The sequence below is a fragment of the Paramisgurnus dabryanus genome, chromosome 6 (assembly GCF_030506205.2).
Source record: "Paramisgurnus dabryanus chromosome 6, PD_genome_1.1, whole genome shotgun sequence".
NCBI classification, from domain to species: domain Eukaryota; kingdom Metazoa; phylum Chordata; class Actinopteri; order Cypriniformes; family Cobitidae; genus Paramisgurnus; species Paramisgurnus dabryanus.
In genome coordinates this window covers 14,300,445-14,314,337 of record NC_133342.1, presented here as the reverse complement: position 1 = coordinate 14,314,337, position 13,893 = coordinate 14,300,445, and the positions used below count along the sequence as shown (strand labels likewise).

The 13,893-nt window shown below is 38.0% G+C and overlaps 1 pseudogene; it reads right to left on the bottom strand.

Moving 5' to 3' along the window:
• Positions 1 to 1,533: 1,533 nt before the first annotated feature.
• On the bottom strand, positions 1,534 to 13,390 carry LOC135748993 (uncharacterized; annotated as a pseudogene).
• Positions 13,391 to 13,893: the final 503 nt, after the last annotated feature.

Here is a 13,893-nt window from a genome sequence, read left to right as displayed (position 1 = left end):
TTATTCTACCTCTCATGTGTCTCCATAAATGTACATTTGTATACTTCAAATGTTTATATTTCAAAGTCTACTTTATATTGTAAATATCCTCTGATTCTATTTTATTTTATTATTTAATTGCACCTTAATGTTTGTTAATATTGTGTTATTGTATGTTTCTTGTTTTATGTATAATGCTTTGGCAATATTGTAAGTGACACAATCATGCCAATAAAGTTCTTTAAATTGAAAAATTGAAAATTGAAGTAGTGAACACACGCACACAAAAAGAGAGAGAGAGAGAGCGAGAGCAAAAGAGAGAGCGAGCGAGCGAGAGAGAGCGAGCAGTTGGCAGAAAGTACACAGCAACGCTCATCATTAATTCACAAGGACGGACACATTCTTGGATATTACAGGCGCAAGAGATAATAAACAACATAAATGACAGCGCTTATATGTTTAGTAGGTACAACAAATCTTCAAACGCTACGTGTGTAGAAATTACCGTAAACAACACAGTAGGCGCGCATCAGAATCTCGGCTGGCTTGACCGTGTTTTTTCAAACCACGGTATTAAACACGCTGAAGTTTATCAACAAAACGTTTTGGAAATTTGTTAAAACTTGACAGAAATAACCCTTTACTTAACTTTTGTAATCACATAGGTGCCCATGAAACAACTATCTTCCTCACCTTATTGTTCAGATGTGGTTGCAATGAATCAGATTCAGGAGGAGCGCCGGCACTTCTTATTCTTCTTTCTTTTTTGACCGGTGGTTGGCATCCAGCTTAATGGAGCATTACCGCCCCCTCTGTTCCAGAATGTGGACCTGATCATAGGTCTAATCTCCTACACTCCTTCACAATTTACATAAAAAACACACATTTTCATTCCTACATTACGATATAACTTCATTACTTTAAACAATTCCTACAAATTCTTCTTTACCCTACTTTATCCAATCATAAATCCTCCCTCTATAACTATCTCAAATCCTACTACATAGCCCTGTCTCCTTCAGAAAAGTCATCAGTATGCCCTACCATTACCAACCAGTAAACTTTTTAAAGTGAGCGACCTGTTCTCCTATCTCCCTCAAGTCAAGAGTCATTTTGTCTCTTTGTTCTAGATATTTCTGACACTCTATTAATACATGCTCTGATTTCTCCACTTGACGTTCTTCACACAATCCTGTTTGATGTTTGTCTATAAACTTCAGAGTTTTATTTAACAAACAATTTCCCAACTCCGGCTCCATCTAATGGTCAGGATGCCAAATCAGAGAAGACTTTTGTTTCTGTACAGAAACGTTATTTCTTTTAGATATCTATTAATATCGGAAAACAAAGTTATTTAGTTAAGTGGTACATTGGTTTAATTTTTAGGCTTGAGGTCAAAGGTCAGCTTTGTTTTATCCAAGGGGTCAAGCCCTGACTACTGTGTAGGTAAATGTCATACTGAAACTAGAGTACATCCTCTTCAACCAAAAGGGACATTTATTCAGTGATAGACAACAACAACAACAAAAACTTTAATATGCAGTTAAGGTGCTTTAGAAAACTCAAGCAAATCATTCACCTTTAATCAGATTATTTAGTCAGAGTAATTTTTTTTTTATTAATTTTCCAAAATGTTCAGTTTTACCTGTCACTAAACATCATGGCAATGTGCAAGCTGTTGAGTCCATATAAACACCTGTAAATACAGGTAAGTCTGATTCAGTAGTAACAACTTTTCACTATAAAGTGAATTTTCAGTGAAGCGTATTATCAAAACAAACACAATACTTGCTTTTTTGTATCCAATAATGATGTATTGTTTGTTTTGAAGGATCGCTTCTAATGAAATATTTTCCACATTCAGGGCATCAGTCGATTTCATGCTTCATTTCTCCTGAATGTTGTAGTTGGTGTGTAACCAGTTTTACTTCAGTATTAAAGCTGTCACCGCACTCGAAGCAGACATATGGTTTTTCATCAATGTGCACCATCTTCTGGTGCTTCAGCATATAGGACAAGGAGCTGAAACTCTTCTCGCACTCGGCGCAGTGGTACATTTTCTTACCGAAGTGTTGCTGCATGTGCTTCTTCAAGCTACCAACCGAGCTCAGGCATTTTCCACACTCTGAGCATTTGCATTTTCCTGCATGAACATCTTGATGCCTTTTGAGGACATCTTGGCGAGTGAAGGTTTTGCCACAGGTGCTGCAGGAGAACAGGGACTTCCTGGAGTGAATGTTTTGATGATTCCGGAGAATTGATGACGACTTGAAGGCTAAACCGCATTGAGAACACTTGTAACGTCTTTCATCGGTGTGAATCACCTTGTGGTTTTTCAGGTAATCGAGTCTGTTAAAGCTCTTTCCACACTTCTCACATTGGTAAGGTTTGTCCTCAGAGTGAACGACTTTGTGGTTCCTCAGCCCACTGTTGAAGCGAAACCTCTTATCACACTTTGAGCACTTGTACCGTTTTTTCTCTGAATGTACAGCCTGATGTCTGGTGCAATCACCTGATAAACGAAAGCTTTTGCCACACTGCTCACAGCTGTAAGGCTTCTCTTTACTGTGAATACTCTCATGCAGTTTTAGGTAGAAGGGAAGTTTGAAGGATTTGCTGCAGTAGGTGCACTTGTAAGGGGTGTCAGAGCTGTGGGTCTTTATGTGTGTTGTTAGATGGCTCATCCTTTTAAAGCTTTTCTCGCACTGTGTGCAGTGAAAGGGGCGGTCATCCTTGTGAATGAGCAGATGAGTGTTAAGTCCATGCTTCCTCAGGAAACTCTTCCCACACAGAGAACAGCTGAATGGTTTGATCCCAGAATGGCTATTCATGTGAGTCTCCAGCTGAACCTTTAGGATAAACTTTTTGTCACATTGTGGACATGGAAAAGGCTTCTCGCCGGTGTGGGCCACCTTGTGGTTTCTCATTGCAGCTGCAGTGTTAAAAAGCTTCCCGCAATGATCACACTGATGAGGGAGATTACCAGCATGCAACTGCAGGTGAGTTTTTAGGCTACTTTTTCGAGAAAAGCATTTCCCACACTGAGAACAAGAGAACGGCTTTTCCCCTGTGTGGTTCCTTAAGTGGGACTTCAAACCCCTATTTCTGGTGAACTTTTTGTTGCAGTAAGAGCAGTTAAACAGCTTCTCACCTGTGTGCAGACGCATGTGTAATGTAAGCTCATGTTTGTCAACGTAACTCTTTTCACAAGTGGAGCACTGGTACGGCTTTGCTAAGATGTGCACCTTCTTGTGGGTTTTGAGGTCAGATTTTCTTTTGAAGCTCTTGCCACATTTTGGGCACAGGTTGGACCTCAATGACTTAAAAGTAGTTGTGGGTGTAGCAGGAGTTTCCTCTTTACATTTATTTTGCCCCACCATCACATCTGTATTGACCTCTTTGTCCCTAGAAAGAAATGAAAGGTTCTGATGAGAATCTAAAAGTTGATTATATGAGAGCTAAACTAAGCCAACATAAGATGGTCAAGGCTGGCTGTTGGATTTCACATTTTTTATTTCAAAGTGTTTATGTGCGTATGAGAGATCTTTGATCTCAGATATTTTTATAAAAAGAAAAAAGGCTTACCTGGTTTTACTTGAGAGCTCCCTCTGAAAACAAATAAACATGTTGAGTATAATGTTTATAAACTACTATAACTAGCTTCCGGTAACATCCAATTCGCATTCTCCAGAGAGAAGAGTAGCGTACGACGCGTAAGATCCAGTAAGAAAAGACTCTTGTGAGAACAGTGTATTGTAAGTTGTTTTAGCTACAGAAAGGTATAACTCAATATCCTCTTGTCTCCTCCTTTTTATTTAAAGTCCTTGGTTTAAACTTCTTATTCGTGACTGATGTTGCTTTGGTCTCTCCTCTGTGTCTACGCGTTCATTACTTCGTTATTACACACTACGTCACTATTAGGGGTGGGAAAAAAATCGATTCTTAGATGAATCGCGATTCGGACGTGGGCCGATTCTGAATCGATTCACAAATTTCAAGAATCGATTCTTAAATGTTAGTTTACAAAATATAATAACGTGACGTTATCAGAACCAAAAGGCGGAACTCAACTGGGGGAGCGGTGCTTCACACGGACAACTTAAGAGAGCGCGCACTGCACAAGCGCATAGCGGAGCTTACAAGAGCAGAAGAGAAAGAACACTTTAAATGCTTCTAGGATTATACTGCATATATCTCTACACTGAATTTAGGGCTGTCACCATTACTTTATTCTTTTTGAGTACATGTCGAGTACTCCTTAAAATAGCGGAGATGCGGTTTAGTGAAACAAACTAGAAAATTACAACTGTATCAGAAGCATACAAATCAGCGCTACGCTGCCTCTCTCTCTCTCGTTTGCTCGCTCACACACACAGTGCGCGTGCATCTGCTCCTGCGTGAGGCAAGAATGCGCATCCTTGTGAATTTTTGGAAGTTAAAGACGACTGAGCTGCAGTGGCCTGGCAAAACACAGTTTAGAAGGAAGGCGCAGCATTTAAAAAAGACCTGCGTGTTTCACAATTACTCTAAAAGACCATAATGACAATTTCGCTCGTGGAGCAGCAGTTAATTATGTGTGATCTACCGGGATTGCCTTTGCGATCTACGTATTGGACACCCTTGCCCAAAATGAATACTTCTGTAATATATGCACATTTGCTATTCAGTCGCTGGTTGCACTGCATTATATAAATACAGTAATACTGCCAATCACTGTGTATAATGATGATGATTAGACGCTTAACGTTAGTCAGTTCGTGGAAGTTAATGCCGGTTAACGTATAGAATTAATATGTCACATTTAATTACTTTTTTACTGGTTTTAATGTCTTACAGAAACAGGACATATATGTATATAAGAATGGCATTATTTATCCCTTAGTTGCATTAAAGTACAGTATATGACAGTTCAGAGACTACTAGCAAAAGCGCAAACATTAACCTGGCTTTGAGAGCAAATGTGACGTAATGACGTCATATATATGCAAATTAGTACGTCAATAATCGATTCTGAATCGAATCGGGACCATAAGAATCGATTCTGAATCGATTCATGAGGGTCCAAGCGATTCCCACCCCTAGTCACTATGCCTTGTATGCTGTGTCCTACATGAAAACTCTTTGGTTAATGCACATTGAATGTTACTGAAGGGAATTATTCGATTTTATAAAGTTTTAAAGTGCCAGTCAGGTCCAATTTCTAAGCTTCCTAATATTGTTAAGGAGTCCCCAACAACAGACTTAAAATGCATGCAAGATCAAACTCGGAGATCCCCCAAACGATTCGTGCAAAGCCGTTCAACGACTCAGTCTCCCTAAACCCTGACCTAGTGCTAACGCAACTTACTGACAGATATTAAAGCGTAACTAAACCCTAAACCAACTTTTTTTAGTTAATGATCTGTAAGAATGGGGCTTTATTAGTGCTGTTCATTGATTTTAGTAAGTTTTTTGACATTTGGATATAAAGTGTTTCAATACTACAATATATGGTGTAAAAACGTCTGAGTGCTGCTCTCTTCAGGTTAAACGGTGGCTACTGCAGTTGAATTTTCCTATTGGATCGTGGGTCCAAAAAATGACTCTTGACGTAAGCATGTTCAAGATCACCACGCCCTTGTTACGATCTCACCACACACTTAGTTCGTCCCCTCTATCTCCTTGGGATCTGCCCACTTTTCTTGCATTTTTCAAATATAGCCAGTGGGTGGAATCAGGCTCTGACCAGGGGTTTAGTTACGCTTTAAAGGAACACTCCATTTTTTTTTGAAAATATGCTTATTTTCCAGCTCCCCTAGAGTTAAACATTTGATTCTTCCCTTTTTGGAATCCATTCAGCTGATCTCCGGGTCTGGCTCTATAGCAATTTTAGCATAGCTTAGCACAATCCATAGAATCTGATTAGTCCATTAACATTGCGCCTAAAAAAATTAAATAAAGAGTTTCGATATTTTTCCTATTTAAAACTTGACTATTCTGTAGTTACATCGTGTACTAAGAACTGACGGAAAATTAAAAGTTGTGATTTTCTAGGCAGATATGGCTAGGAACTATACTCTCATTTTGGCGTAATAATCAAGGACTTTGCTGTTGTAACATGGCTGCAGGAGGCGCAATGATATTACGCAGCCGTCGAAATAGTCCCCTTAGTAACTTTCAATGGCAGGGGACTATTTTCAGGCAGTGCACAATACCGTCGTTCTTGGTACAGGATGTAACTACAGAAAAGGATGGCTGTATAATAGTCTTTAAAAAACATGAAAAAGAATCTTGATAAAAACCGTGAAACAGTGATTTTTCCCTAAAACAACGTGATATGATATTTCCCCATATCGCCCACCCCTACAACTAGCCAGAGGTGCGTTTCCCGAAAACAACTATGGTCGAAAGTTCTGTTTTTACCAGTAGAGAGTTCAATGGCAACAACGACCATAGTTAGCAAACAATGCTTTTGGGAAAAGCACCCCAGACCGATAAATAACTACAGCCCAAAAGTTTGGTTTAGGCACTTATAATCCAGTACCTGGCCTGTAGACCAGTTCGCAATTTGGTGTTGGGGGAATTTCTCATTTAAACTGAGTTAGTGGGTGCCTAGACATGAAAAATCACCAAGGTGCTCATCCGCCATAGTGCCACGAATTACGTAATAGTCAAGTCAAATATGGCTGCCGATGAATGGTGATGAAAATCCAACTTCTTTGTTTATAAATGTATATACACATATAATATCTCCATTTAGACTTATTATGGTATCTGGAATACATTTCTGATATTGTTGTGGCCATATTGGGTGATTTTTTACCTTAAAAGGTCATGGTCAAGGTCTTTTTTTTATTCTGAAGACCTTGACCATCACTTGGCCATTATTAGGAATAAAAACCAGATGCAATAAGTCTAATTCTACTTAATCTGACATTTAACTATCATTGCTAATACTGTTTTTAACATTAACTCTCTCGCCGCCAGCATTTTTTTAAAAAGTTGCCAGCCAGCGCCAGCATTTTTTATGATTTTTACAAAAATTGAATGCCTTCCTGAAACTGTTCCATCCTACCTTCTTTTGTTCTCTTTTTATCACCTCTCAAACATGGGTAGATTTCTTCAAAAAAAAAAAAAAAAATTGAGCAAAAAGCTGAGATAATGTGTGTGAACGACTTTTGATAGAGATTAGATTCAGAGCAATCCTTAAAACATACACGGACATGCAGCTGCTTGGCCTAGGGCGATACTTCCGGGTTTTATAAGTTGTGGATAATAGCTGTATTGCGGAAAGCCAGAAAAACTTGTCATTTTGCAGGGAAGCTTTTTCTCTTAATTGACGTGATAACATCCCTGATATAAAATAAAAAAATTGGGTGCAAATAAAATCATGTAGCTATAAAAGTGATACAAATTACATGATACCAAATTAACTAAAATTGCACATATAGTCTGATTTCTCTCAAAGTGTACGGTGTGTGTGCATGCATGTTAGTGGGATGGGTTTTTACAGGATGACTTTCCATGGCAGGATACGCTGCATGAATCTCCAGCAGCATGAAAGCCACATCGGTGATAGTCACACTTGCCTGCAGACTTACATACTGTGAGCAGAATTCGTGATGAGGGCTTCAGACATTTTGATGGCAGGAGTTTGCCAAAGTGCTCCTTCCATCTATGTTCCGTTGGCTCTAGTCTTGCTTTGGGTTCCTTGGCTGTTGCAAGCAAGTGGCATTTTGTATGAACCAGAAAAGCCATTCGGATGTGGCATCTGATCCCACTACTTGTGGGAGGGAGAGCATCAATTCCAGTACTTCCACTGGTGCAGATTTCTACTCTGAAGTCATCAAATCTCTTAGCTGTTGTTGTTGACATGGCCCCGGCCCAGACACACACAAAGTACTTCTCAGCCAACGCTGCATCTTGCTCTGTTAAGGTGTCTGCTTCTCCAATGTTGGCTAAGTATTGGACTGGGTCAGATATCATAGCAGCATGTTTAGTCCCCACCTTGCTCATACAGTCATCTTCAGTCAGGATATCTGGTTTAATCACTGTCTTTGACAGTGACGCTCCAAGACACGAGACTGCTTGATGGCGCCTCTCACCAGTGGCATTTTGTCCGTTTCAAAGTGTGGTTGTTGGTGAGATAGTTGAGGATATCAGTGATCATCCCAATCTCATGGAACAAGAGCTCAAACTCTGCTACAGCATTTGTATTGTGTGTGGCTCCTACTATATAGTGACGTACAGGACCCTTTGACACTCGCTGAATGGTCTGCTTGACCTTCATGACATGTCCCTCTCACAGCACAGAACCATCCAGGGCAATCCTGCACAACCCAATGGCCTTTAGAGAAGCGCAGGATGTCTGAACTTTAGCACATTGCTTTTTTCAAGATACCATGTCGTCTTATTTTCTGTGAACTCTGTCTAGTGTTGTACAAATACACAGTATAAGGGCAGACATGTACAACCCCAAATCAGAAAAAGTTGGGACACTGTAGAAATTGTGAGTAAAAAAGTAATGGAATAATTTACAAATCTCATAAACTTATATTTTATTCACAGTAGAATATAAATAACATATCAAATGTTGAAAGTGATACATTTTGAAATGTCATGCCAAATATTGGCTCATTTTGGATTTCATGAGAGCTACACATTCCAAAAAAAGTTGGGACAGGTAGCAATAAGAGGCCAGAAAAGTTAAATGTACATATAAGGAACAGCTGGAGGAGGACCAATGTTTAGGAATAGGAATGTTGTCCCATTCTTGTCTAAAACAGGCTTCTAGTTGCTCAACTGTCTTAGGTCTTCTTTGTCGCATCTTCCTCTTTATTATGCACCAAATGTTTTCTGTGGGTGACAGATCTGGACTGCAGGCTGGCCATTTCAGTACCCAGATCCTTCTTCTACGCAGCCATGATGTTGTAATTGATGAAGTATGTGTTCTGGCATTGTCATGTTGGAATATGCAAGGTCTTCCCTGAAAGAGACGATGTCTGAATGGGAGCATATGATCCTTGTCCTCTTTAGTTCGGATGAAATGGTATCCCAGTTTTCCAAAAAGATCTCCAAATTTTGATTCGTCTGACCACAGAACAGTTTTCCACTTTGCCAAAGTCCATTTTAAATGAGCCTTGGCCCAGAGAAAATGCCTGTGCTTCTGGATCATGTATTGATATGGCTTCTTGTTTGACCTATAGAGTTTTAGCTGGCAACTGTGAATGGCACGGTGGTTTGTGTTCACCCACAATGTTTTCTGGAAGTATTCCAGAGTCCATGTTATGATTTCCATTACAGTAGCATTACTGTATGTGATGCAGTGCAGTCTAAGGGCCCGAAGATCACGGGCATCAAGTATGGTTTTCCGGCCTTGACCCTTACACCCAGAGATTGTTCCAGATTCTCTGAATCTTTGGATGATATTTTGCACCGTAGATGATGATAACTTTAAACTCTTTTTGCAATTTTTCTCTGAGAAACTCAGAAAACTTTTTTTCCACTTTAGACATTTTACTAACTATAAGTAACTTTGCAACTACTTATCAACAGCCAATCTTTAGAGAATTAGTAGACTGTCTGCTTAATATCTACTAACACTTTATTGTGATGATATCTCAACAGACATTGAACAGACAAGTATCTTTGCAGGTGCATGTCAACTTATTCCACTAACCCAAACCTCTTCCCTAACCCCAACCCTTACAGTCTACTTATACACTAATGACAGTTAGTTGACGTATAGTTGCAAATTATTGAAAGTTAGTTGACATGTAGTTGCAAAGTTATTTATAGTAAGTAGAATGTCTAAAGTGGACTATCAAAATAAGTGTAACCAATTGGTGATTCTCTGCCCATCTTGACTTCTGACAGACACTGCCACTCTGACAAGCTTTTTTATACCCAATCATGTTGCCAATTGACCTAATAAGTTGCAAATTGGTCCTTCAACTGTTCGTAATATGTATATTTAAATTTTCTGGCCTCTTATTGCTACCTGTCCCAACTTTTTTGGAATGTGTAGCTCTCATGAAATCCAAAATGAGCCAATATTTGGCATGACATTTCAAAATATCTTACTTTCAACATTTGATATGTTATTTATATTCTACTGTGAATAAAATATAAGTTTATGAGATTTGTAAATTATTCCATTCCTTTTTTACTCACAATTTCTACAGTGTCCCAACTTTTTCTGATTTGGGGTTGTAGTTCACATGTACATGTCTTTTGAGATTCTTCAGAATAGGAAAACGACCTTGACCATGCCCTTTCAAGGTCAGAATCACCCAATATGATCATATCATTGGCTGAAATGAATTCTACATACCATAATTAGTCAAATTAGTGGTATTACATGTGTATTAACAATCAGAAACAAAGAAGTTAGATTTTCATCATCATCTGATGGCGGACATATTTGACTTGACTATTATGTAATTCGTGGCACTATGGCGGATGAGCACCTCAGTGATTTTTCATGTCTAGGGACCCACTAGCTCAGTTCAAGTTAGAAATTCCCCCAACACCAAATTGCGAACGGGTCTACAGGCCAGGTCCAGGACTATTAACCGCAACAATGCATGTGCGTCCAATGAAACCGTCTATAAAGGAAATGCAATTGGCCTACAATGCTCCAGTGATGACATATTTTTGTAGCAAAACCCAAAAGTGAGTTAGCATTCCATCGTCCCAAAGTCAATGGGTATTTTAAATGGGATTTTTGTTAAATGCCTCAAATAAGATCTTGGGTTAACATAAGCCCAAGATATTTTCACGTTTTGTTCTATGACATAAAACACACCAATAAGTCCCACACTTTACAGCTTTTGACCTTTAAAGCTTTTACGTGTCTTTAAAAACGTGGTTGCTAACAAGTTGCTACATGGGAATACAGACTTTATCATATCACACATGAAGATCTCAAAAACAATGCAACATGGGCACAATTCTCAACAAAGAATTAGTATTTTCTAATCAGGTAACATGTTTTTAAATGTAATAATAAATGTTGAAAGAGTTGTCAGAAGCTTGGTGGTGATGACGTTGATCTGAAGAGACAGCTGGTGTAGTTTGCTTGTGGCCTAAGGTAAGCTTTTCATTTCTAGTAATCGCATTTAGACTTCAAAATTCATAAAAGTTGTGTTCATCTGGGAAGATTACCTTGTTTTGACAAAACGTGCAAGTGTCTTTTGTTCAACACAGAGCTTAATGTTTTAAGATAATCCAAAACTATGGTAATAATGAATCGTTTTTTGTTAAAAGACTAAATGCGTGGTGTGTTGTCAAGATGGGATGCTGAGGCAGATTGAATTTTTTTACCGACTTCAAAGCTTACTGGGCTATTACTGTAATTGCAGTACTTATTAGAGTACTAACTACAGATTTTTTTTGTAAAACGTTTGTTGTAATGTGATGTTATACCGTATATAGAGTCTGATGAAAGCTCTGTAGTGTATCATCTTAAAATAGGGCTGGGTGATTATTTCGATTAATTCGAATTTACGTTTTTTTGACGCGATTTTTATTTTATCAAGATTTTAAAAGGAAGTTTGTTACAGTCAAATTAAAACAGTACAGATATTATCTGATAACATAGCAGGGTTTTCCTACATAGAAAATAAAACTGCACCCACCCAGGCAAAAATCTGGTCGGAACTTTACTTCCGGTTTCTGTTTGTTTAATGGTCTGACTAGTCGCTAAAATCAAAATGAACTCTGCAACAAATACCGCGTCAAAAATAACAAGGGGTGGTTTCCCGGACAAAGATTAGATTAAGCCAGGACTAGGCCTTAGTTTAATTAGGAAATATAACTAGTTTTAACAAACATGCCTTACTAAAACATTACTTGTGTGCATTTTGAGGCAAAACAAAGGGCACTTAAGTATTTTTAAATATGTCAGTGCAAGTTGTTTTCAGTTTCAGGACTAGTCTAATCCCTGTCCAGGAAACCGTCACCAAATGTTTTGGTTTCCTAAAGACCGGGTGGAGACGAAAAAATAATTAATGAAAAATCGAATCAAATGTTAAACAAATTATAGAAGAATGTTGTGAATAAAAGATAAATAATAGCTGAATTGTTTCATTTAACATGTGCTGTGAGATTTTGACTGATACAACACAACATTATAAAAATGCCTGAATATTCACATTAAGGCTACCAATATATTATGAAACAATGCCTAATTTCTGCATAGATATTTTAAAAAAGTGAATTTATTTTATATATATCATGACATGTTGATAACTATTCTTCAGTGCGCTTGGATTAGCATTGTTGTAGTTTTAAGTTGAAAAGTGGGGATGCACGATATATCGGCCGACATATCGTTATCGACCGATAACAGCTTATTTTTAATATTATCGGTTATTGGTCTGATAGCAAAATATGGCCGATAAATGAAAGCCGATAAATGATGGATTATTTCGGTTTGTTGAACCACTTCACTTGCTCATTGCTGGCCATGTGGAGTGATTGGTGCTTTCTGTGACATAGCATTAAGATGACACGTGTTGCGGGCTTAAGAAGAGTATGCTAGTCTAGCGCAAAGACAATATGTCTGCGGTCTGGGAGTTTTTCATTGTGAAATTAATATATTTATTAGCATATATATATATATATATATATCGGTATCGGCCAAAATTTACATATCGGTGCATCCCTATTGAAAAGTAAAAAAAAAACGAAAACCGAATTGTGAATCGGCAAATGTTCTGAAAAACATCTATATTTCATTTTTGCCAAATCGCCCAGCCCTATCTCGAAGCATTGTTTGATTTTGAGCACAGATTAAATAATTAAGGTAATTGTTTGTTTTTGCCAGTAGAATCAGGGGCTCTGTGAATGCTGTTTAAAGATTTGATTTTAAGGTTTTGACAACGTGGGCAACAGTTTTAAGAAATGTTTTTAGCAATTGTGAAAAACTGTAAGAGGACAGTCCTATCGTATTCTTGCATTAATCCATGCACAAAACTATGCATTTTCCTCTTTAGTGAAATGCAATTCACTTACCATCTTACTGTCTGCATTCCTCACATGATGTGGTTTGATTTTGCTGTCATCTGAAAAGTGAGAAATACTCAAATCCTGCAGAAGCACAAAACAGTGAGTCTCCCTCAAACAAACAGGACAACCCAGAGTCTTGTTAAACTCCCAGTAGCTCTGTAAGCAGCTTTTACAAAAACTGTGACAGCATCTTAAAACAACCGAGTCTTTTAAAAAAAGAAGAGCAAAGATAACAGTCTTTCACAGGTGATGGTGAGGAGATAGCCATGTTGTCACAACACGAAAAAAATCCTTAAGGAGAACAGATCGTTATGTTGTTGCTTCCGACCTATTTAACATGATGTAAATTGGTGAAACTTTAAACAAAAAGTAATTTTATTAAACGTTTCTGTAACCTGACAGGAGCCACTGACACTACTGTGTTCCTCTCCTTATTATTCAATAGTGGCTGCGATCGATCAGGAGAAGCTCCGGCGCCATCTAATGGTGGGGATGACACCTCAGAGAAGACCTTTTTCTGCACAGACTGAATTTATTTTCGATATCCATTATTGTTGGATAATTAAGTTATTTAACTAAGTGGTTAATAGGTTCAAATTAAGCTCTGATTGATAGGAAATTAGATCAAATTGGTAAATGTCATAGTGTAACTATAGTACAGATAGCTTAAACAACCAAAAGTTGCAGTGTGAGAAATCAGATCACTGTTGTTTAAATACAGCATTACCTGCAATGTATTTTCACCTGTAGTAAAGCTTGAAGTGCTTTAGGGAAAACAATCTCCATAATTCACCATAATCACATTATTCTTCAACATATAGATAATAACCGATGGAAATGTTTAATGGTTCTTTTAGTCCATAAAATCAAAATAGATCTTCTCAAGTAGATACACAAATTTCTTAAGACATTTAAAAGGATGGC